Raw genomic sequence first — 24,539 nt, forward strand, 5'->3', positions numbered from 1 at the left:
CAGGAAGAGGAAATAACCAAAGGCTCAGCATGCCGTGCCGGAAACAGATTAGGGCCTGAAGCCATCCTGCGGTGTTGCGGCCAGGTCACAAGAAAGCGAGTTGAAGAAAGGAGCTCAGGGGCACTGTAATTCACAAACCTGCAGAGTTATAAATGACAGCTATCGTCCAAAAATAGACTGAAGTAAGGCTGCCAAGAGGACTTGAAAGCGGGGCAGAATTGCAGGAAACCGATTTCAGGAGGTAGACTGGAATTGCATTGAAAGCATAGGAAAAGAGGCAGAACGTCCACAATGATGCACTTGGCCAAAAAGGGCGTATGCGTTTTTTCCTGAATATATTCAGGAAAAAACGCATATGCCCTTTTTGGCCAACCAAGCAAGCTTGCAAAGGAAATCTGCACTACAATGAAGTCTCACTTCCCCCCGGTCAAAAGGGCCATCTGAAAAAAGTGTAAAATCCAGAAAGGCAGGACAGGCCATGGAGAACTGGGAGCCTTGTTATGCTGATGGGCGGGATGTAAATTGCCAACAACCACTCCGGAGAAGTGTATGGTGTTTCCTGAAACATCTAAAAAACAAAGCAACAGAACCTCGGGCACTTCCACTTATGGTCCTATAGCTTAGGGAAATTAAAATCAAAAAGACACAGCCACCCCAAAGTTTGGAATGGCTCTGTTTACAAGAACCTCGTTTACAGTACAAGTTCAACATCGCAGAAAGTGAAAAATGGATAAAGAAGTTGTGGTATTTACTTACAAAGCAATATCACTCAGCAATGAAATCTGTGTCATCAGGCCCTTAGCAGCACAATGAGTGGATTCAGGTATGATGATTCTAACTGAAATAAGTCACACAGAAAAAGAAACATCATAAGATATCAGTAATACACGGAATGTAAACTTGGCTACACAGGAACTGAATTACAGAACAGAACAGGGTCTCAAATTTAGAAAACCAACTTATGCTTGCTTAAGGGGAAAGGTGAGTTGGGGTGCTGCATAAAACCAGAGATTGAAATGAGGACAGATAAAGTTCCTTAAGCCAAATATGGAATAGACAAGAGCTACTCCTTGCTCAACGAAATGGACTCAACACCCCATATTAAACGCCTAAGAATGTACCTGACTAGTAAGTATATTAAAACCTATGGATTGCTATGTCTCCGAAAGAGAATCAAGCATGTGTACAGGGGCATAAACGCAGCAGTGATAGGATTGGAGAGGTTCGGTGAGCAAATGAAGACCCTTTGAAGTCATATTGCATGGTACCCATTCCACGGGTTTCAACTACCCAGGGTTTAGGTATTCTTCCTTCAGCTAAAACATGCATGTGGAACCCAGAGTATGATCAACCATGTGATCGGGAGACGTGTTCAAATATGTCTCAGTTTTCGTACCCTGGTACTCGGGTGCAACATTCCAGATGCTTTACTAACACTCTCCCGACTTGGAGAGTCAGTCCCTTTAACCTCCTGTTTGGCCCAGTTTGCAATTTCTGTGGAAGATGAACAGGAATAGCGAGAACCAATGAGAGACTAGCTGGAGGTGTCTGGATGGGCAAATTTAACTCTCATTTCCCACCAGGAAGAGGAATTAACCAAAGGCTCAGCGTGCCGGGCCGGAAACAGATTAGGGCCTGAAGCCATCCTGCGGTGTTGCGGCCAGCTCACAAGAAAGCGAGTTGAAGAAAGGAGCTCAGGGGCATTGTAATTCACAAACCTGCAGAGTTATAAATGACAGCTATCGTCCAAAAATAGACTGAAGTAAGGCTGCCAAGAGGACTTGAAAGCGGGGCAGAATTGCAGGAAACCGATTTCAGGAGGTAGACTGGAATTGCATTGAAAGCATAGGAAAAGAGGCAGAACGTCCACAATGATGCACTTGGCCAAAAAGGGCGTATGCGTTTTTTCCTGAATATATTCAGGAAAAAACGCATACGCCCTTTTTGGCCAACCAAGCAAGCTTGCAAAGGAAATCTGCACTACAATGAAGTCTCACTTCCCCCCGGTCAAAAGGGCCATCTGAAAAAAGGGTAAAATCCAGAAAGGCAGGACAGGCCATGGAGAACTGGGAGCCTTGTTATGCTGATGGGCGGGATGTAAATTGCCAACAACCACTCCGGAGAAGTGTATGGTGTTTCCTGAAACATCTAAAAAACAAAGCAACAGAGCCTAGGGCACTGCCACTTATGGTCCTATAGCTTAGGGAAATTAAAATCAAAAAGACACAGCCACCCCAAAGTTTGGGATGCCTCTGTTTACAAGAACTTCGTTTACAGTACAAGTTCAACATCGCAGAAAGTGAAAAATGGATAAAGAAGTTGTGGTATTTACTTACAAAGCAATATCACTCAGCAATGAAATCTATGTCATCAGGCCCTTAGCAGCACAATGAGTGGATTCAGGTATGATGATTCTAACTGAAATAAGTCACACAGAAAAAGAAACATCATAAGATATCAGTAATACACGGAATGTAAACTTGGCTACAAAGGAACTGAATTACAGAACAGAACAGGGTCTCAAATTTAGAAAACCAACTTATGCTTGCTTAAGGGGAAAGGTGAGTTGGGGTGCTGCATAAAACCAGAGATTGAAATGAGCACAGATAAAGTTCCTTAAGCCAAATATGGAATAGACAAGAGCTACTCCTTGCTCAACGAAATGGACTCAACACCGCATATTAAACGCCTAAGAATGTACCTGACTAGTAAGTATCTTAAAACCTATGGATTGCTATGTCTCCGAAAGAGAATCAAGCATGTGTACAGGGGCATAAACGCAGCAGTGATAGGATTGGAGAGGTTCGTGAGCAAATGAAGACCCTTTGAAGTCATATTGCATGGTACCCATTCCACGGGTTTCAACTACCCAGGTTTAAGGTATTCTTCCTTCAGCTAAAACATGCATGTGGAACCTAGAGTATGATCAACCATGTGATCGGGAGATGTGTTCAAATATGTCTCAGTTTTCGTACCCTGGTACTCTGGTGCAACATTCCAGACGCTTTACTAACACTCTCCCCACTTGGAGAGTCAGTCCCTTTAACCTCCTGTTTTGCCTAGTTTGCAATTTCTGTGGAAGATGAACAGGAATAGCGAGAACCAATGAGAGACTAGCTGGAGGTGTCTGGATGGGCAAATTTAACTCTCATTTCCCACCAGGAAGAGGAATTAACCAAAGGCTCAGCGTGCCGTGCCGGAACCAGATTAGGGCCTGAAGACATCCTGCGGTGTTGCGGCCAGGTCACAAGAAAGCGAGTTGAAGAAAGGAGCTCAGGGGCACTGTAATTCACAAACCTGCAGAGTTATAAATGACAGCTATCGTCCAAAAATACACTGAAGTAAGGCTGCCAAGAGGACTTGAAAGCGGGGCAGAATTGCAGGAAACCGATTTCAGGAGGTAGACTGGAATTGCATTGAAAGCATAGGAAAAGAGGCAGAACGTCCACAATGATGCACTTGGCCAAAAAGGGCGTATGCGTTTTTTCCTGAATATATTCAGGAAAAAACGCATACGCCCTTTTTGGCCAACCAAGCAAACTTGCAAAGGAAATCTGCACTACAATGAAGTCTCACTTCCCCCCGGTCAAAAGGGCCATCTGAAAAAAGTGTAAAATCCAGAAAGGCAACAGGCCATGGAGAACTGGGAGCCTTGTTATGCTGATGGGCGGGATGTAAATTGCCAACAGACACTCGGGAGAAGTGTATGGTGTTTCCTGAAACATCTAAAAAACAAAGCAACAGAGTCTAGGGCACTTCCACTTATGGTCCTCTAGCTTAGGGAAATTAAAATCAAAAAGACACAGCCACCCCAAAGTTTGGGACGCCTCTGTTTACAAGAACCTCGTTTACCGTACAAGTTCAATATCACAGAAAGTGAAAAATGGATAAAGAACTTGTGGTACTTACATACAATGCAGTATCACTCAGCAATGAAATCTGTGTCATCAGGCCCTTAGGAGCACAATGAGTGGATTCAGGTATGATGATTCTAACTGAAATAAGTCACACAGAAAAAGAAACATCATAAGATATCAGTAATACACGGAATGTAAACTTGGCTACACAGGAACTGAATTACAGAACAGAACAGGGTCTCAAATTTAGAAAACCAACTTATGCTTGCTTAAGGGTAAAGGTGAGTTGGGGTGCTGCTTAAAACCAGAGATTGAAATGAGCACAGATAAAGTTCCTTAAGCCAAATATGGAATAGACAAGAGCTACTCCGTGCTCAAAGAAATGGACTCAACACCGCATATTAAACGCCTAAGAATGTACCTGACTAGTAAGTATCTTAAAACCTATGGATTGCTATGTCTCCGAAAGAGAATCAAGCATGTGTACAGGGACATAAACGCAGCAGTGATAGGATTGGAGAGGTTCGGTGAGCAAATGAAGACCCTTTGAAGTCATATTGCATGGTACCCATTCCACGGGTTTCAAATACACAGGTTTAAGGTATTCTTCCTTCAGCTAAAACATGCATGTGGAACCCAAGTATGAACAACCATGTGAACGGGAGACGTGTTCAAATATGTCTCAGTTTTCCTCCCCTGGTACTCGGGTGCAACATTCCAGACGCTTTTCTAACACTCTCCCGACTTGGAGAGTCAGTCCCTTTAACCTCCTGTTTGGCCCAGTTTGCAATTTCTGCGGAAGATGAACAGGAATAGCGAGAACCAATGAGAGACTAGCTGGAGGTGTCTGGATGGGCAAATTTAACTCTCATTTCCCACCAGGAAGAGGAAATAACCAAAGGCTCAGCATGCCGTGCCGGAAACAGATTAGGGCCTGAAGCCATCCTGCGGTGTTGCGGCCAGGTCACAAGAAAGCGAGTTGAAGAAAGGAGCTCAGGGGCACTGTAATTCACAAACCTGCAGAGTTATAAATGACAGCTATCGTCCAAAAATAGACTGAAGTAAGGCTGCCAAGAGGACTTGAAAGCGGGGCAGAATTGCAGGAAACCGATTTCAGGAGGTAGACTGGAATTGCATTGAAAGCATAGGAAAAGAGGCAGAACGTCCACAATGATGCACTTGGCCAAAAAGGGCGTATGCGTTTTTTCCTGAATATATTCAGGAAAAAACGCATACGCCCTTTTTGGCCAACCAAGCAAGCTTGCAAAGGAAATCTGCACTACAATGAAGTCTCACTTCCCCCCGGTCAAAAGGGCCATCTGAAAAAAGTGTAAAATCCAGAAAGGCAGGACAGGCCATGGAGAACTGGGAGCCTTGTTATGCTGATGGGCAGGATGTAAATTGCCAACAAACACTCGGGAGAAGTGTATGGTGTTTCCTGAAACATCTAAAAAACAAAGCAACAGAACCTAGGGCACTTCCACTTATGGTCCTATAGCTTAGGGAAATTAAAATCAAAAAGACACAGCCACCCCAAAGTTTGGAACGGCTCTGTTTACAAGAACCTCGTTTACAGTACAAGTTCAACATCGCAGAAAGTGAAAAATGGATAAAGAAGTTGTGGTATTTACTTACAAAGCAATATCACTCAGCAATGAAATCTGTGTCATCAGGCCCTTAGCAGCACAATGAGTGGATTCAGGTATGATGATTCTAACTGAAATAAGTCACACAGAAAAAGAAACATCATAAGATATCAGTAATACACGGAATGTAAACTTGGCTACACAGGAACTGAATTACAGAACAGAACAGGGTCTCAAATTTAGAAAACCAACTTATGCTTGCTTAAGGGGAAAGGTGAGTTGGGGTGCTGCATAAAACCAGAGATTGAAATGACCACAGATAAAGTTCCTTAGGCCAAATATGGAATAGACAAGAGCTACTCCTTGCTCAAAGAAATGGACTCAACACCGCATATTAAACGCCTAAGAATGTACCTGACTAGTAAGTATCGTAAAACCTATAGATTGCTATGTCTCCGAAAGAGAATCAAGCATGTGTACAGGGGCATAAACGCAGCAGTGATAGGATTGTAGAGGTTCGGTGAGCAAATGAAGACCCTTTGAAGTCATATTGCATGTTACCCATTCCACGGGTTTCAACTACCCAGGTTTTAGGTATTCTTCCTTCAGCTAAAACATGCATGTGGAACCCAGAGTATGATCAACCATGTGATCGGGAGACGTGTTCAAATATGTCTCAGTTTTCCTCCCCTGGTACTCGGGTGCAACATTCCAGATGCTTTACTAACACTCTCCCCACTTGGAGAGTCAGCGTTTTTAACCTCCTGTTTGGCCCAGTTTGCAATTTCTGCGGAAGATGAACAGGAATAGTGAGAACCAATGAGAGGCTAGCTGGAGGTGTCTGGACGGGCAAATTTAACTCTCATTTCCCACCATGAGGAGGAAATAACCAAAGGCTCAGCGTGCCGTGCCAGAACCAGATTAGGGCCTGAAGCCATCCTGCGGTGTTGCGGCCAGCTCAAAAGAAAGCGAGTTGAAGAAAAGAGCTCAGGGGCACTGTAATTCACAAACCTGCAGAGTTATAAATGACAGCTATCGTCCAAAAATAGACTGAAGTAAGGCTGCCAAGAGGACTTGAAAGCGGGGCAGAATTGCAGGAAACCGATTTCAGGAGGTAGACTGGAATTGCATTGAAAGCATAGGAAAAGAGGCAGAACGTCCACAATGATGCACTTGGCCAAAAAGGGCGTATGCGTTTTTTCCTGAATATATTCAGGAAAAAACGCATACGCCCTTTTTGGCCAACCAAGCAAGCTTGCAAAGGAAATCTGCACTACAATGAAGTCTCACTTCCCCCCGGTCAAAAGGGCCATCTGAAAAAAGTGTAAAATCCAGAAAGGCAGGACAGGCCATGGAGAACTGGGAGCCTTGTTATGCTGATGGGCGGGATGTAAATTGCCAACAACCACTAGGGAGAAGTGTATGGTGTTTCCTGAAACATCTAAAAAACAAAGCAACAGAACCTAGGGCACTTCCACTTATGGTCCTATAGCTTAGGGAAATTAAAATCTAAAAGACACAGCCACCCCAAAGTTTGGAACGGCTCTGTTTACAAGAACCTCGTTTACAGTACAAGTTCAACATCGCAGAAAGTGAAAAATGGATAAAGAAGTTGTGGTATTTACTTACAAAGCAATATCACTCAGCAATGAAATCTGTGTCATCAGGCCCTTAGCAGCACAATGAGTGGATTCAGGTATGATGATTCTAACTGAAGTAAGTCACACAGAAAAAGAAACATCATAAGATATCAGTAATACACGGAATGTAAACTTGGCTACACAGGAACTGAATTACAGAACAGAACAGGGTCTCAAATTTAGAAAACCAACTTATGCTTGCTTAAGGGGAAAGGTGAGTTGGGGTGCTGCATAAAACCAGAGATTGAAATGAGCACAGATAAAGTTCCTTAAGCCAAATATGGAATAGACAAGAGCTACTCCTTGCTCAACGAAATGGACTCAACACCGCATATTAAACGCCTAAGAATGTACCTGACTTGTAAGTATCTTAAAACCTATGGATTGCTATGTCTCCGAAAGAGAATCAAGCATGTGTACAGGGGCATAAACGCAGCAGTGATAGGATTGGAGAGGTTCGGTGAGCAAATGAAGACCCTTTGAAGTCATATTGCATGGTACCCATTCCACGGGTTTCAACTACCCAGGTTTAAGGTATTCTTCCTTCAGCTAAAACATGCATGTGGAACCTAGAGTATGATCAACCATGTGATCGGGAGACGTGTTCAAATATGTCTCAGTTTTCCTCCCCTGGTACTCGGGTGCAATATTCCAGACGCTTTACTAACACTCTCCCCACTTGGAGAGTCAGTCCCTTTAACCTCCTGTTTGGCCCAGTTTGCAATTTCTGCGGAAGATGAACAGGAATAGCGAGAACCAATGAGAGGCTAGCTGGAGGTGTCTGGACGGGCAAATTTAACTCTCATTTCCCACCAGGAAGAGGAATTAACCAAAGGCTCAGCGTGCCGGGCCGGAACCAGATTAGGGCCTGAAGCCATCCTGCGGTGTTGCGGCCAGGTCACAAGAAAGCGAGTTGAAGAAAGGAGCTCAGGGGCACTGTAATTCACAAACCTGCAGAGTTATAAATGACAGCTATCGTCCAAAAATAGACTGAAGTAAGGCTGCCAAGAGGACTTGAAAGCGGGGCAGAATTGCAGGAAACCGATTTCAGGAGGTAGACTGGAATTGCATTGAAAGCATAGGAAAAGAGGCAGAACGTCCACAATGATGCACTTGGCCAAAAAGGGCGTATGCGTTTTTTCCTGAATATATTCAGGAAAAAACGCATACGCCCTTTTTGGCCAACCAAGCAAGCTTGCAAAGGAAATCTGCACTACAATGAAGTCTCACTTCCCCCCGGTCAAAAGGGCCATCTGAAAAAAGTGTAAAATCCAGAAAGGCAGGACAGGCCATGGAGAACTGGGAGCCTTGTTATGCTGATGGGCGGGATGTAAATTGCCAACAACCCCTCGGGAGAAGTGTATGGTGTTTCCTGAAACATCTAAAAAACAAAGCAACAGAACCTAGGGCACTTCCACTTATGGTCCTATAGTTTAGGGAAATTAAAATCAAAAAGACACAGCCACCCCAAAGTTTGGAACGGCTCTGTTTACAAGAACCTCGTTTACAGTACAAGTTCAACATCACAGAAAGTGAAAAATGGATAAAGAAGTTGTGGTATTTACTTACAAAGCAATATCACTCAGCAATGAAATCTGTGTCATCAGGCCCTTAGCATCACAATGAGTGGATTCAGTTATGATGATTCTAACTGAAATAAGTCACACAGAAAAAGAAACATCATAAGATATCAGTAATACACGGAATGTAAACTTGGCTACACAGGAACTGAATTACAGAACACAACAGGGTCTCAAATTTAGAAAACCAACTTATGCTTGCTTAAGGGGAAAGGTGAGTTGGGGTGCTGAATAAAACCAGAGATTGAAATGAGCACAGATAAAGTTCCTTAAGTCAAATATGGAATAGACAAGAGCTACTCCTTGCTCAACGAAATGGACTCAACACCGCATATTAAACGCCTAAGAATGTACCTGACTAGTAAGTATCGTAAAACCTATGGATTGCTATGTCTCCAAAAGAGAATCAAGCATGTGTACAGGGGCATAAACGCAGCAGTGATAGGATTGGAGAGGTTCGGTGAGCAAATGAAGACCCTTTGAAGTCATATTGCATGGTACCCATTACACGGGTCTCAACTCTCCAGGTTTAAGGTATTCTTCCTTCAGCTAAAACATGCATGTGGAACCCAAGTATGATCAACCATGTGAACGGGAGACGTGTTCAAATATGTCTCAGTTTTCGTACCCTGGTACTCGGGTGCAACATTCCAGACGCTTTACTAACACTCTCCCCACTTGGAGAGTCAGTCCCTTTAACCTCCTGTTTGGCCCAGTTTGCAATTTCTGCGGAAGATGAACAGGAATAGCGAGAACCAATGAGAAACTAGCTGGAGGTGTCTGGATGGGCAAATTTAACTCTCATTTCCCACCAGGAAGAGGAAATAACCAAACGCTCAGCGTGCCGTGCCAGAACCAGATTAGGGTCTGAAGACATCCTGCGGTGCTGCGGCCAGGTCACAAGAAAGCGAGGTGAAGAAAGGAGCTCAGGGGCACTGTAATTCACAAACCTGCAGAGTTATAAATGACAGCTATCGTCCAAAAATATACTGAAGTAAGGCTGCCAAGAGGACTTGAAAGCGGGGCAGAATTGCAGGAAACCGATTTCAGGAGGTAGACTGGAATTGCATTGAAAGCATAGGAAAAGAGGCAGAACGTCCACAATGATGCACTTGGCCAAAAAGGGCGTATGCGTTTTTTCCTGAATATATTCAGGAAAAAACGCATACGCCCTTTTTGGCCAACCAAGCAAACTTGCAAAGGAAATCTGCACTACAATGAAGTCTCACTTCTCCCCGGTCAAAAGGTCCATCTGAAAAAAGTGTAAAATCCAGAAAGGCAGGACAGGCCATGGAGAACTGGGAGCCTTGTTATGCTGATGGGCGGGATGTAAATTGCCAACAGACACTCAGGAGAAGTGTATGGTGTTTCCTGAAACATCTAAAAAACAAAGCAACAGAGCCTAGGGCACTTCCACTTATGGTCCTATAGCTTAGGGAAATTAAAATCAAAAAGACACAGCCACCCCAAAGTTTGGGACGCCTCCGTTTACAAGAACCGCGTTTACCGTACAAGTTCAATATCACAGAAAGTGAAAAATGGATAAAGAACTTGTGGTACTTACGTACAATGCAGTATCACTCAGCAATGAAATCTATGTCATCAGGCCCATAGCAGCATAATGAGTGGATTCAGGTACGATGATTCTAACAGAAATAAGTCACACAGAAAAAGAAACATCATAAGATATCACTAATACACGGAATGTAAACTTGGCTACACACGAACTGCATTCCAAAACAGAACAGGGTCTCAAATTTAGAAAACCAACTTATGCTTGCTTAAGGGGAAAGGTGAGTTGGGGTGCTGTATAAAACCAGAGATTGAAATGAGCACAGATAAAGGTCCTTAAGCCAAATATGGAATACACAAGAGCTACTCCTTGCTCAACGAAATGGACTCAAAACCGCATATTAAACGCCTAAGAATGTACCTGACTAGAAAGTATCTTAAAACCTATGGATTGCTATGTGTCCGAAAGAGAATCAAGCATGTGTACAGGGGCATAAACGCAGCAGTGATAGGATTGGAGAGGTTAGGTGAGCAAATGAAGACCCTTTGAAGTCATATTGCATGGTACCCATTACACGGGTCTTAACTCTCCAGGTTTAAGGTATTCTTCCTTCAGCTAAAACATGCATGTGGAACCCAAGTATGATCAACCATGTGAACGGGAGACGTGTTCAAATATGTCTCAGTTTTCCTCCCCTGGTACTCGGGTGCAACATTCCAGACACTTTACTAACACTCTCCCCACTTGGAGAGTCAGCGCCTTTAACCTCCTGTTTGGCCCAGTTTGCAATTTCTGCGGAAGATGAACAGGAATAGCGAGAACCAATGAGAGGCTAGCTGGAGGTGTCTGGACGGGCAAATTTAACTCTCATTTCCCACCAGGAAGAGGAAATAACCAAAGGCTCAGCGTGCCGTGCCGGAACCAGATTAGGGCCTGAAGCCATCCTGCGGTGTTGCGGCCAGGTCACAAGAAAGCAAGTTGAAGAAAGGAGCTCAGGGGCACTGTAATTCACAAACCTGCAGAGTTATAAATGACAGCTATCGTCCAAAAATAGACTGAAGTAAGGCTGCCAAGAGGACTTGAAAGCGGGGCAGAATTGCAGGAAACCGATTTCAGGAGGTAGACTGGAATTGCATTGAAAGCATAGGAAAAGAGGCAGAACGTCCACAATGATGCACTTGGCCAAAAAGGGCGTATGCGTTTTTTCCTGAATATATTCAGGAAAAAACGCATACGCCCTTTTTGGCCAACCAAGCAAGCTTGCAAAGGAAATCTGCACTACAATGAAGTCTCACTTCCCCCCGGTCAAAAGGGCCATCTGAAAAAAGGGTAAAATCCAGAAAGGCAGGACAGGCCATGGAGAACTGGGAGCCTTGTTATGCTGATGGGCGGGATGTAAATTGCCAACAACCACTCGGGAGAAGTGTATGGTGTTTCCTGAAACATCTAAAAAACAAAGCAACAGAACCTAGGGCACTTCCACTTATGGTCCTATAGCTTAGGGAAATTAAAATCAAAAAGACACAGCCACCCCAAAGTTTGGAACGCCTCTGTTTACAAGAACCTCGTTTACAGTACAAGTTCAACATCGCAGAAAGTGAAAAATGGATAAAGAACTTGTGGTACTTACGTACAATGCAGTATCACTCAGCAATGAAATCTATGTCATCAAGCCCGTAGCAGCATAATGAGTGGATTCAGGTACGATGATTCTAACTGAAATAAGTCACACAGAAAAAGAAACATCATAAGATATCACTAATACACGGAATGTAAACTTGGCTATACAGGAACTGAATTACAGAACAGAATAGGGTCTCAAATTTAGAAAACCAACTTATGCTTGCTTAAGGGGAAAGGTGAGTTGGGGTGCTGCATAAAACCAGAGATTGAAATGAGCACAGATAAAGTTCCTTAAGCCAAATATGGAATAGACAAGAGCTACTCCTTGCTCAACGAAATGGACTCAAAACCCCATATTAAATGCCTAAGAATGTACCTGACTAGTAAGTATCTTAAAACCTATGGATTGCTATGCCTCCAAAAGAGAATAAAGCATGTGTACAGGGGCATAAACACAGCAGTGATAGGATTGGAGAGGTTCTGTGAGCAAATGAAGACCCTTTGAAGTCATATTGCATGGTACCCATTACACGGGTCTCAACTCTCCAGGTTTAAGGTATTCTTCCTTCAGCTAAAACATGCATGTGGAACCCAGAGTATGATCAACCATGTGAACGGGAGACGTGTTCAAATATGTCTCAGTTTTCCTCCCCTGGTACTCGGGTGCAACATTCCAGACGCTTTACTAGCAGTCTCCCGACTTGGAGAGTCAGTCCCTTTAACCTCCTGTTTGGCCCAGTTTGCAATTTCTGCGGAAGATGAACAGGAATAGCGAGAACCAATGAGAGGCTAGCTGGAGGTGTCTGGACGGGCAAATTTAACTCTCATTTCCCACCAGGAAGAGGAATTAACCAAAGGCTCAGCATGCCGGGCCGGAACCAGATTAGGGTCTGAAGCCATCCTGCGGTGTTGCGGCCAGCTCACAAGAAAGCGAGTTGAAGAAAGGAGCTCAGGGGCACTGCAATTGACAAACCAGCAGAGTTATAAATGACAGCTATCGTCCAAAAATAGACTGAAGTAAGGCTGCCAAGAGGACTTGAAAGTGGGGCAGAATTGCAGGAAACCGATTTCAGGAGGTAGACTGGAATTGCATTGAAAGCATAGGAAAAGAGGCAGAACGTCCACAATGATGCACCTGGCCAAAAAGTGCGTATGCGTTTTTTCCTGAATATATTCAGGAAAAATCGCATACGCCCTTTTTGGCCAACCAAGCAAGCTTGCAAAGGAAATCTGCACTACAATGAAGTCTCACTTCCCCCCGGTCAAAAGGGCCATCTGAAAAAAGTGTAAAATCCAGAAAGGCAACAGGCCATGGGGAACTGGGAGCCTTGTTATGCTGATGGGTGGGATGTAAATTGCCAACAGCCACTCCGGAGAAGTGTATGGTGTTTCCTGAAACATCTAAAAAACAAAGCAACAGAGCCTAGTGCACTTCCACTTATGGTCCTATAGCTTAGGGAAATTAAAATCAAAAAGACACAGCCACCCCAAAGTTTGGGACGCCTCTGTTTACAAGAACCTCGTTTACCGTACAAGTTCAATATCACAGAAAGTGAAAAATGGATAAAGAATTTGTGGTACTCATGTACAAAGCAATATCACTCAGCAATGAAATCTATGTCACCAGGCCCGTAGCAGCATAGTGAGTGGATTCGGGTATGGTGATTCTAACTGAAATAAGTCTAACAGAAAAAGAAACATCAAAAAATATCACTAATACATGGAATTTAAACTTGGCTACAGAGGAACTGAATTACAAAACAGAACAGGGTCTCAAATTTAGAAAACCAACTTATGCTTGCTTAAGTGGAAAGGTGAGTTGGGGTGCTGCATAAAACCAGAGACTGAAATGAGCAAAGATAAAGTTCCTTAAGCCAAATATGGAATAGACAAGAGCTACTCGTTGCTCAACGAAATGGACTCCACACCCCATATTAAACGCCTAAGAATGTACCTGACTAGTAAGTATCTTAAAACCTATGGATTGCTATGTCTCCAAAAGAGAATCAAGCGTGTGTACAAGGGTCATAAACGCAGCAGTGATAGGATTGGAGAGATTCGGTGAGCAAATGAAGACCCTTTGAAGTCATACTGCATGGTACCCATTCCACGGGTCTCAACTCTCCAGGTTTAAGGTATTCTTTCTTCAGCTAAAACATGCATGTGGAACCCAGAGTATGATCAACCGTGTGATCGGGAGACATGTTCAAATATGTCTCAGTTTTCATACCCTGGTACTTCGGTGCAACATTCCAGACGCTTTACTAACACTCTCCCCACTTGGAGAGTCAGTGCCTTTAACCTCCTGTTTGGCCCAGTTTGCAATTTCTGCGGAAGATGTACAGGAATAGGGAGAACCAATGAGAGACAAGCGGGAGGTGTCTGGATTGGCAAATTTAACTCTAATTTCCCACCAGGAAGAGGAATTAACCAAAGGCTCAGCGTGCCATGCCGGAACCAGATTAGGGCCTGAAGCCATCCTGCGGTGTTGCGGCCAGGTCACAAGAAAGCGAGTTGAAGAAAGGAGCTCAGGGGCACTGTAATTCACAAACCTGCAGAGTTATAAATGACAGCTATCGTCCAAAAATAGACTGAAGTAAGGCTGCCAAGAGGACTTGAAAGCGGGGCAGAATTGCAGGAAACCGATTTCAGGAGGTAGACTGGAATTGCATTGAAAGCATAGGAAAAGAGGCAGAACGTCCACAATGATGCACTTGGCCAAAAAGGGCGTATGCGTTTTTTCCTGAATATATTCAGGAAAAAACGCATACGCCCTTTTTGGCCAACCAAGCAAGCTTGCAAAGGAAATCTGCACTACAATGAAGTCTCACTTCCCCCCGGTCAAAAGGGCCATCTGAAAAAAGTGTAAAATCCAGAAAGGCAACAGGCCATTGAGAACTGGGAGCCTTGTTATGCTGATGGGCGGGATGTAAATTGCCAACAGACACTCGGGAGAAGTGTATGGTGTTTCCTGAAACATCTAAAAAACAAAGCAACAGAACCTAGGGCACTTCCACTTATGGTCCTATAGCTTAGGGAAATTAAAATCAAAAAGACACAGCCACCCCAAAGTTTGGAACGGCTCTGTTTACAAGAACCTCGTTTACAGTACAAGTTCAACATCGCAGAAAGTGAAAAATGGATAAAGAAGTTGTGGTATTTACTTACAAAGCAATATCACTCAGCAATGAAATCTGTGTCATCAGGCCCTTAGCATCACAATGAGTGGATTCAGTTATGATGATTCTAACTGAAATAAGTCACACAGAAAAAGAAACATTATAAGATATCAGTAATACATGGAATGTAAACTTGGCTACACAGGAACTGAATTACAGAACACAACAGGGTCTCAAATTTAGAAAACCAACTTATGCTTGCTTAAGGGGAAAGGTGAGTTGGGGTGCTGAATAAAACCAGAGATTGAAATGAGCACAGATAAAGTTCCTTAAGTCAAATATGGAATAGACAAGAGCTACTCCTTGCTCAACGAAATGGACTCAACACCGCATATTAAACGCCTAAGAATGTACCTGACTAGTAAGTATCGTAAAACCTATGGATTGCTATGTCTCCAAAAGAGAATCAAGCATGTGTACAGGGGCATAAACGCAGCAGTGATAGGATTGGAGAGGTTCGGTGAGCAAATGAAGACCCTTTGAAGTCATATTGCATGGTACCCATTACACGGGTCTCAACTCTCCAGGTTTAAGGTATTCTTCCTTCAGCTAAAACATGCATGTGGAACCCAAGTATGATCAACCATGTGAACGGGAGACGTGTGCAAATATGTCTCAGTTTTCGTACCCTGGTACTCGGGTGCAACATTCCAGACGCTTTTCTAACACTCTCCCCACTTGGAGAGTCAGTCCCTTTAACCTCCTGTTTGGCCCAGTTTGCAATTTCTGCGGAAGATGAACAGGAATAGCGAGAACCAATGAGAGGCTAGCTGGAGGTGTCTGGACGGGCAAATTTAACTCTCATTTCCCACCAGGAAGAGGAAATAACCAAACGCTCAGCGTGCCGTGCCAGAACCAGATTAGGGTCTGAAGACATCCTGCGGTGCTGCGGCCAGGTCACAAGAAAGCGAGTTGAAGAAAGGAGCTCAGGGGCACTGTAATTCACAAACCTGCAGAGTTATAAATGACAGCTATCGTCCAAAAATATACTGAAGTAAGGCTGCCAAGAGGACTTGAAAGCGGGGCAGAATTGCAGGAAACCGATTTCAGGAGGTAGACTGGAATTGCATTGAAAGCATAGGAAAAGAGGCAGAACGTCCACAATGATGCACTTGGCCAAAAAGGGCGTATGCGTTTTTTCCTGAATATATTCAGGAAAAAACGCATACGCCCTTTTTGGCCAACCAAGCAAACTTGCAAAGGAAATCTGCACTACAATGAAGTCTCACTTCTCCCCGGTCAAAAGGGCCATCTGAAAAAAGTGTAAAATCCAGAAAGGCAGGACAGGCCATGGAGAACTGGGAGCCTTGTTATGCTGATGGGCGGGATGTAAATTGCCAACAGACACTCAGGAGAAGTGTATGGTGTTTCCTGAAACATCTAAAAAACAAAGCAACAGAGCCTAGGGCACTTCCACTTATGGTCCTATAGCTTAGGGAAATTAAAATCAAAAAGACACAGCCACCCCAAAGTTTGGGACGCCTCCGTTTACAAGAACCGCGTTTACCGTACAAGTTCAATATCACAGAAAGTGAAAAATGGATAAAGAACTTGTGGTACTTACGTACAATGCAGTATCACTCAGCAATGAAATCTATGTCATCAGGCCCATAGCAGCATAATGAGTGGATTCAGGTACGATGATTCTAACAGAAATAAGTCACACAGAAAAAGAAACATCATAAGATATCACTAATACACGGAATGTAAACTTGGCTACACACGAACTGCATTCCAAAACAGAACAGGGTCTCAAATTTAGAAAACCAACTTATGCTTGCTTAAGGGGAAAGGTGAGTTGGGGTGCTGTATAAAACCAGAGATTGAAATGAGCACAGATAAAGGTCCTTAAGCCAAATATGGAATACACAAGAGCTACTCCTTGCTCAACGAAATGGACTCAAAACCGCATATTAAACGCCTAAGAATGTACCTGACTAGAAAGTATCTTAAAACCTATGGATTGCTATGTGTCCGAAAGTGAATCAAGCATGTGTACAGGGGCATAAACGCAGCAGTGATAGGATTGGAGAGGTTAGGTGAGCAAATGAAGACCCTTTGAAGTCATATTGCATGGTACCCATTACACGGGTCTTAACTCTCCAGGTTTAAGGTATTCTTCCTTCAGCTAAAACATGCATGTGGAACCCAAGTATGATCAACCATGTGAACGGGAGACGTGTTCAAATATGTCTCAGTTTTCCTCCCCTGGTACTCGGGTGCAACATTCCAGACACTTTACTAACACTCTCCCCACTTGGAGAGTCAGCGCCTTTAACCTCCTGTTTGGCCCAGTTTGCAATTTCTGCGGAAGATGAACAGGAATAGCGAGAACCAATGAGAGGCTAGCTGGAGGTGTCTGGACGGGCAAATTTAACTCTCATTTCCCACCAGGAAGAGGAAATAACCAAAGGCTCAGCGTGCCGTGCCGGAACCATATTAGGGCCTGAAGCCATCCTGCGGTGTTGCGGCCAGGTCACAAGAAAGCAAGTTGAAGAAAGGAGCTCAGGGGCACTGTAATTCACAAACCTGCAGAGTTATAAATGACAGCTATCGTCCAAAAATAGACTGAAGTAAGGCTGCCAAGAGGACTTGAAAGCGGGGCAGAATTGCAGGAAACCGATTTCAGGAGGTAGACTGGAATTGCATTGAAAGCATAGGAAAAGAGGCAGAACGTCCACAATGATGCACTTGGCCAAAAAGGGCGTATGCGTTTTTTCCTGAATATATTCAGGAAAAAACGCATACGCCCTTTTTGGCCAACCAAGCAAGCTTGCAAAGGAAATCTGCACTACAATGAAGTCTCACTTCCCCCCGGTCAAAAGGGCCATCTGAAAAAAGGGTAAAATCCAGAAAGGCAGGACAGGCCATGGAGAACTGGGAGCCTTGTTATGCTGATGGGCGGGATGTAAATTGCCAACAACCACTCGGGAGAAGTGTATGGTGTTTCCTGAAACATCTAAAAAACAAAGCAACAGAGCCTAGGGCACTTCCACTTATGGTCCTATAGCTTAGGGAAATTAAAATCAAAAAGACACAGCCACCCCAAAGTTTGGAACGCCTCTGTTTACAAGAACCTCGTTTACAGTACAAGTTCAACATCGCAGAAAGTGAAAAATGGATAAAGAACTTGTGGTACTTACGTACAATGCAGTATCACTCAGCAATGAAATCTATGTCATCAAGCCCGTAGCAGCATAATGAGTGGATTCAGGTACGATGATTCTAACTGAAATAAGTCACACAGAAAAAGAAACATCATAAGATATCACTAATACATGGAATGTAAACTTGGCTACACAGGAACTGAATTACAGAACAGAATAGGGTCTCAAATTTAGAAAACCATCTTATGCTTGCTTAAGGGGAAAGGTGAGTTGGGGTGCTGCATAAAACCAGAGATTGAAATGAGCACAGATAAAGTTCCTTAAGCCAAATATGGAATAGACAAGAGCTACTCCTTGCTCAACGAAATAGACTCAAAACCCCATATTAAATGCCTAAGAATGTACCTGACTAGTAAGTATCTTAAAACCTATGGATTGCTATGCCTCCAAAAGAGAATAAAGCATGTGTACAGGGGCATAAACGCAGCAGTGATAGGATTGGAGAGGTTCGGTGAGCAAATGAAGACCCTTTGAAGTCATATTGCATGGTACCCATTACACGGGTCTCAATTCTCCAGGTTTAAGGTATTCTTCCTTCAGCTAAAACATGCATGTGGAACCCAGAGTATGATCAACCATGTGAACGGGAGACGTGTTCAAATATGTCTCAGTTTTCCTCCCCTGGTACTCGGGTGCAACATTCCAGACGCTTTACTAGCACTCTCCCGACTTGGAGAGTCAGTCCCTTTAACCTCCTGTTTGGCCCAGTTTGCAATTTCTGCGGAAGATGAACAGGAATAGCGAGAACCAATGAGAGGCTAGCTGGAGGTGTCTGGACGGGCAAATTTAACTCTCATTTCCCACCAGGAAGAGGAATTAACCAAAGGCTCAGCATGCCGGGCCGGAACCAGATTAGGGCCTGAAGCCATCCTGCGGTGTTGCGGCCAGCTCACAAGAAAGCGAGTTGAAGAAAGGAGCTCAGGGGCACTGCAATTGACAAACCAGCAGAGTTATAAATGACAGCTATCGTCCAAAAATAGACTGAAGTAAGGCTGCCAAGAAGACTTGAAAGTGGGGCAGAATTGCAGGAAACCGATTTCAGGAGGTAGACTGGAATTGCATTGAAAGCATAGGAAAAGAGGCAGAACGTCCACAATGATGCACCTGGCCAAAAAGTGCGTATGCGTTTTTTCCTGAATATATTCAGGAAAAATCGCATACGCCCTTTTTGGCCAACCAAGCAAGCTTGCAAAGGAAATCTGCACTACAATGAAGTCTCACTTCCCCCCGGTCAAAAGGGCCATCTGAAAAAAGTGTAAAATCCAGAAAGGCAACAGGCCATGGAGAACTGGGAGCCTTGTTATGCTGATGGGTGGGATGTAAATTGCCAACAGCCACTCCGGAGAAGTGTATGGTGTTTCCTGAAACATCTAAAAAACAAAGCAACAGAGCCTAGTGCACTTCCACTTATGGTCCTATAGTTTAGGGAAATTAAAATCAAAAAGACACAGCCACCCCAAAGTTTGGGACGCCTCTGTTTACAAGAACCTCGTTTACCGTACAAGTTCAATATCACAGAAAGTGAAAAATGGATAAAGAATTTGTGGTACTCATGTACAAAGCAATATCACTCAGCAATGAAATCTATGTCACCAGGCCCGTAGCAGCATAGTGAGTGGATTCGGGTATGGTGATTCTAACTGAAATAAGTCTAACAGAAAAAGAAACATCAAAAAATATCACTAATACATGGAATTTAAACTTGGCTACAGAGGAACTGAATTACAAAACAGAACAGGGTCTCAAATTTAGAAAACCAACTTATGCTTGCTTAAGTGGAAAGGTGAGTTGGGGTGCTGCATAAAACCAGAGACTGAAATGAGCAAAGATAAAGTTCCTTAAGCCAAATATGGAATAGACAAGAGCTACTCGTTGCTCAACGAAATGGACTCCACACCCCATATTAAACGCCTAAGAATGTACCTGACTAGTAAGTATCTTAAAACCTATGGATTGCTATGTCTCCAAAAGAGAATCAAGCGTGTGTACAAGGGTCATAAACGCAGCAGTGATAGGATTGGAGAGATTCGGTGAGCAAATGAAGACCCTTTGAAGTCATACTGCATGGTACCCATTCCACGGGTCTCAACTCTCCAGGTTTAAGGTATTCTTTCTTCAGCTAAAACATGCATGTGGAACCCAGAGTATGATCAACCGTGTGATCGGGAGACATGTTCAAATATGTCTCAGTTTTCATACCCTGGTACTTCGGTGCAACATTCCAGACGCTTTACTAACACTCTCCCCACTTGGAGAGTCAGTGCCTTTAACCTCCTGTTTGGCCCAGTTTGCAATTTCTGCGGAAGATGTACAGGAATAGGGAGAACCAATGAGAGACAAGCGGGAGGTGTCTGGATTGGCAAATTTAACTCTAATTTCCCACCAGGAAGAGGAATTTACCAAAGGCTCAGCGTGCCATGCCGGAACCAGATTAGGGCCTGAAGCCATCCTGCGGTGTTGCGGCCAGGTCACAAGAAAGCGAGTTGAAGAAAGGAGCTCAGGGGCACTGTAATTCACAAACCTGCAGAGTTATAAATGACAGCTATCGTCCAAAAATAGACTGAAGTAAGGCTGCCAAGAGGACTTGAAAGCGGGGCAGAATTGCAGGAAACCGATTTCAGGAGGTAGACTGGAATTGCATTGAAAGCATAGGAAAAGAGGCAGAACGTCCACAATGATGCACTTGGCCAAAAAGGGCGTATGCGTTTTTTCCTGAATATATTCAGGAAAAAACGCATACGCCCTTTTTGGCCAACCAAGCAAGCTTGCAAAGGAAATCTGCACTACAATGAAGTCTCACTTCCCCCCGGTCTAAAGGGCCATCTGAAAAAAGTGTAAAATCCAGAAAGGCAGGACAGGCCATGGAGAACTGGGAGCCTTGTTATGCTGATGGGCGGGATGTAAATTGCCAACAACCACTCGGGAGAAGTGTATGGTGTTTCCTGAAACATCTAAAAAACAAAGCAACAGAGCCTAGGGCACTGCCACTTATGGTCCTATAGCTTAGGGAAATTAAAATCAAAAAGACACAGCCACCCCAAAGTTTGGGACGCCTATGTTTACAAGAAGCTCGTTTACCATACAAGTTCAATATCACAGAAAGTGAAAAATGGATAAAGAACTTGTGGTACTTACGTACAATGCAATATCACTCAGCAATGAAATCTATGTCATCAGGCCCGTAGCAGCATAATGAGTGGATTCAGGTACGATGATTCTAACTGAAATAAATCACACAGAAAAAGAAACATCAAAAGATATCACTAATACACGGAATGTAAACTTGGCTACACAGGAACTGAATTCCAAAACAGAACAGTGTCTCAAATTTAGAAAACCAACTTCTGCTTGCTTAAGGGGAAAGGTGAGTTGGGGTGCTGCATAAAACCAGAGATTGAAATGAGCACAGATAAAGTTCCTTAAGCCAAATATGGAATAGACAAGAGCTACTCCTTGCTCAACGAAATGGACTCAACACCCAATATTAAACGCCTAAGAATGTACCTGACTAGTAAGTATCTTAAAACCTAGGGATTGCTATGTCTCCGAAAGAGAATCAAGCGTGTGTACTGGGGCATAAATGCAGCAGTGATAGGATTGGAGAGGTTCGGTGAGCAAATGAAGACCCTTTGAAGTCATATTGCATGGTACCCATTCCATGGGTCTCAACTCTCCAGGTTTAAGGTATTCTTCCTTCAGCTAAAACATGCATGTGGAACCCAGAGTATGATCAACCGTGTGATCGGGAGACGTGTTCAAATATGTCTCAGTTTTCATACCCTGGTACTCGGGTGCAACATTCCAGACGCTTTACTAACACTCTCCCGACTTGGACAGTCAGTGCCTTTAACCTCCTGTTTGGCCCAGTTTGCAATTTCTGCGGAAGATGAACAGGAATAGGGAGAACCAATGAGAGACTAGCTGGAGGTGTCTGGACGGGCAAATTTAACTCTCATTTCCCACTAGGAAGAGGAATTAACCAAAGGCTCAGCGTGCCGTGGCGGAAACAGATTAGGGCCTGAAGCCATCCTGCAGTGTTGCGGCCAGCTCACAAGAAAGTGAGTTGAAGAAAGGAGCTCAGGGGCTCTGTAATTCACAAACCTGCAGAGTTATAAATGACAGCTATCGTCCAAAAATATACTGAAGTAAGGCTGCCAAGAGGACTTGAAAGCGGGGCAGAATTGCAGGATACCGATTTCAGGAGGTAGACTGGAATTGCATTGAAAGCGTAGGAAAAGAGGCAGAACGTCCACAATGATGCACTTTGCCAAAAGGGCATATGCGTTTTTTCCTGAATATATTCAGGAAAAAACGCATACGCCCTTTTTGGCCAACCAAGCAAGCTTGCAAAGGAAATCTGCACTACAATGAAGTCTCACTTCCCCCCGGTCAAAAGGGCCATCAGAATAAAGTGTAAAATCCAGAAAGGCAGGACAGGCCATGGAGAACTGGGAGCCTTGTTATGCTGATGGGCGGGATGTAAATTGCCAACAGACACTCGGGAGAAGTGTATGGTGTTTCCTGAAACATCTAAAAAACAAAGCAACAGAGCCTAGGGCACTTCCACTTATGGTCCTATAGCTTAGGGAAATTAATATCAAAAAGACACAGCAACCCCAAAATTTGGGACGGCTCTTTTTACAGGAATCTCTTCTACGGCACAAGTTAAATATCCCAGAGAGCAAATAATGGATAAAGAAGTTGCGGTACTTCTGTACAACAGAATACCACTCAGCAATGAAATCTATGTCACCAGGCCCGTACCAGCATAATGAGTGGATTGAGGCACGATGATTCTAAGTGAAATAAGTCACACAGAAAAAGAAACATCATAAGGTATCACTAATACACGGAATGTGAACTTGGCTACACATGAACTGAATTACAAAACAGAACAGGGTCTCAAGTTTAGAAAACCAACTTATGCCTGCTTAAGGGGGAAGGTGAGTTGGGGTGCTGCATAAAAGCAGAGTTTGAAATTAGCACAGATACCGTTCCATAAGCCAAATATGTAATAGACAAGAGCTACCCCTTGCTCAACGAAATGGATTCAACAATGAGGTATCACCTCACACCTGGTAGAATAGGCATCATTGAAAATCTACAAACAAAAAATGCTGGAAAGGGTGTGGAGAAAAGGAACCCTCTTCCACTATTGTTGGGAATATAAATTGATACAGTCATTATGGAGAACAATATGGAATTTCTTAAGAAACTAACAATAGAATTACCATATGATACAGCAATCCCAGTACTGGACATATACCCAGACAAAACCATAAATCAAAAAGAGTCATTCACCGCAATGTTCATTGCATCACTATTTACAATATCGAGGTAATGGAAGCAACCTAAATGCCCACAGACAGACGAATGCATAAAGCTGTGGTACATATATAAAATGGAATATTACTAAGCCATGAAAAGGAATGAAATTGGGTCATTTGTAGAGACGTCGATGGATCTAGAGACTGTCATACAGAGTGAAGTAAGTCAGAAAGAGAAAAACAAATCTTGTATATTCATGCATATATGTGGAACCTAGAAAAACTGTACAGATTAACCATTTTGCAAGGCATAAACAGAGCAACAGATGTAGACAACAAACGTATGGACAACAAGGGGGGAAAGCTGTTGGGGGGGTGGTGGTGGGAGGAGTTGAGAGACTGGGATTGGCATGTATACATTTATATGTATAAAATAGATAACCAATAAGAACCTGCTGTATAAAAATATAAAATAAAATTCAAAATTAAAAAGAAGTAAAATTTAAAAAATAAAACAGAAAAAACAATTATTCCCTGCACATACATGTATTTATATGAATAAATTATTTCCATGCTTATATCTGTAAATACAAAAAAGAGGAATAAAATCTACCTTGAACCAAAAACGAAAAAGAGAAAAAAAACACAGAACCCACCAGTTACACAGAGGAAAACCGTATCAGGGCACTTGCTCCAGTTGTAAACAATTCTGAAGTTGGTCAGTGGTGGGGAATCGTCTCCCATTCAGCCAGCAGCCCCCACGCAACAAGCGTCCTCATTGCAAAGCTGGGGCACCGTGCCGAGGCATCTGTGAGTAAACGTGAGCTGAGCCCCAGGCCAGTTGCTGCTGAACTATTCCCACCCGTCCCAGGTAAAACACCTGAATATATACAAGGACTTGAAAGCCTAGAGGAAGGGCCATAGAGCCACACGAGTGACAGCATGCCGGCCGACTTGGTGCCTGCAGGCCAGCCAGGATGGTCCTGGCCCTGGGTGCTCTTCTGGAAGATTTCCATTTCCCTGCCTGAGATACCCGTCCTGTCCCTGCCCCCACTGCTTTTTTCCTTCCTCACCTCTGCCCAGGGAGAAATTCCAGCAGCAGGTATGGGTGACACATCCTCTTCTTT

General features: G+C 43.6%; 1 long non-coding RNA gene across 4 annotated transcripts in view; it reads right to left on the reverse strand.

Moving 5' to 3' along the window:
• LOC307181255 overlaps positions 1-24,539 on the reverse strand; it is a 145,907-nt gene that overhangs the window by 52,946 nt on the left and 68,422 nt on the right. Inside the window, exon 3 of one of the 4 annotated variants that reach the window (XR_013826234.1) lies at positions 15,000-15,045. The exons of the other annotated variants lie outside the window; for them this stretch is intronic. This is a non-coding gene — a long non-coding RNA (uncharacterized lncRNA). Of the gene's footprint in view, positions 1-14,999; positions 15,046-24,539 lie in introns of those variants that run through there. 4 annotated transcript variants of the gene reach the window in all.

Source organism: Stenella coeruleoalba (genome assembly GCF_951394435.1).
Source record: "Stenella coeruleoalba genome assembly, contig: scaffold_288, whole genome shotgun sequence".
Classification (NCBI taxonomy): Eukaryota; Metazoa; Chordata; class Mammalia; order Artiodactyla; family Delphinidae; genus Stenella; species Stenella coeruleoalba.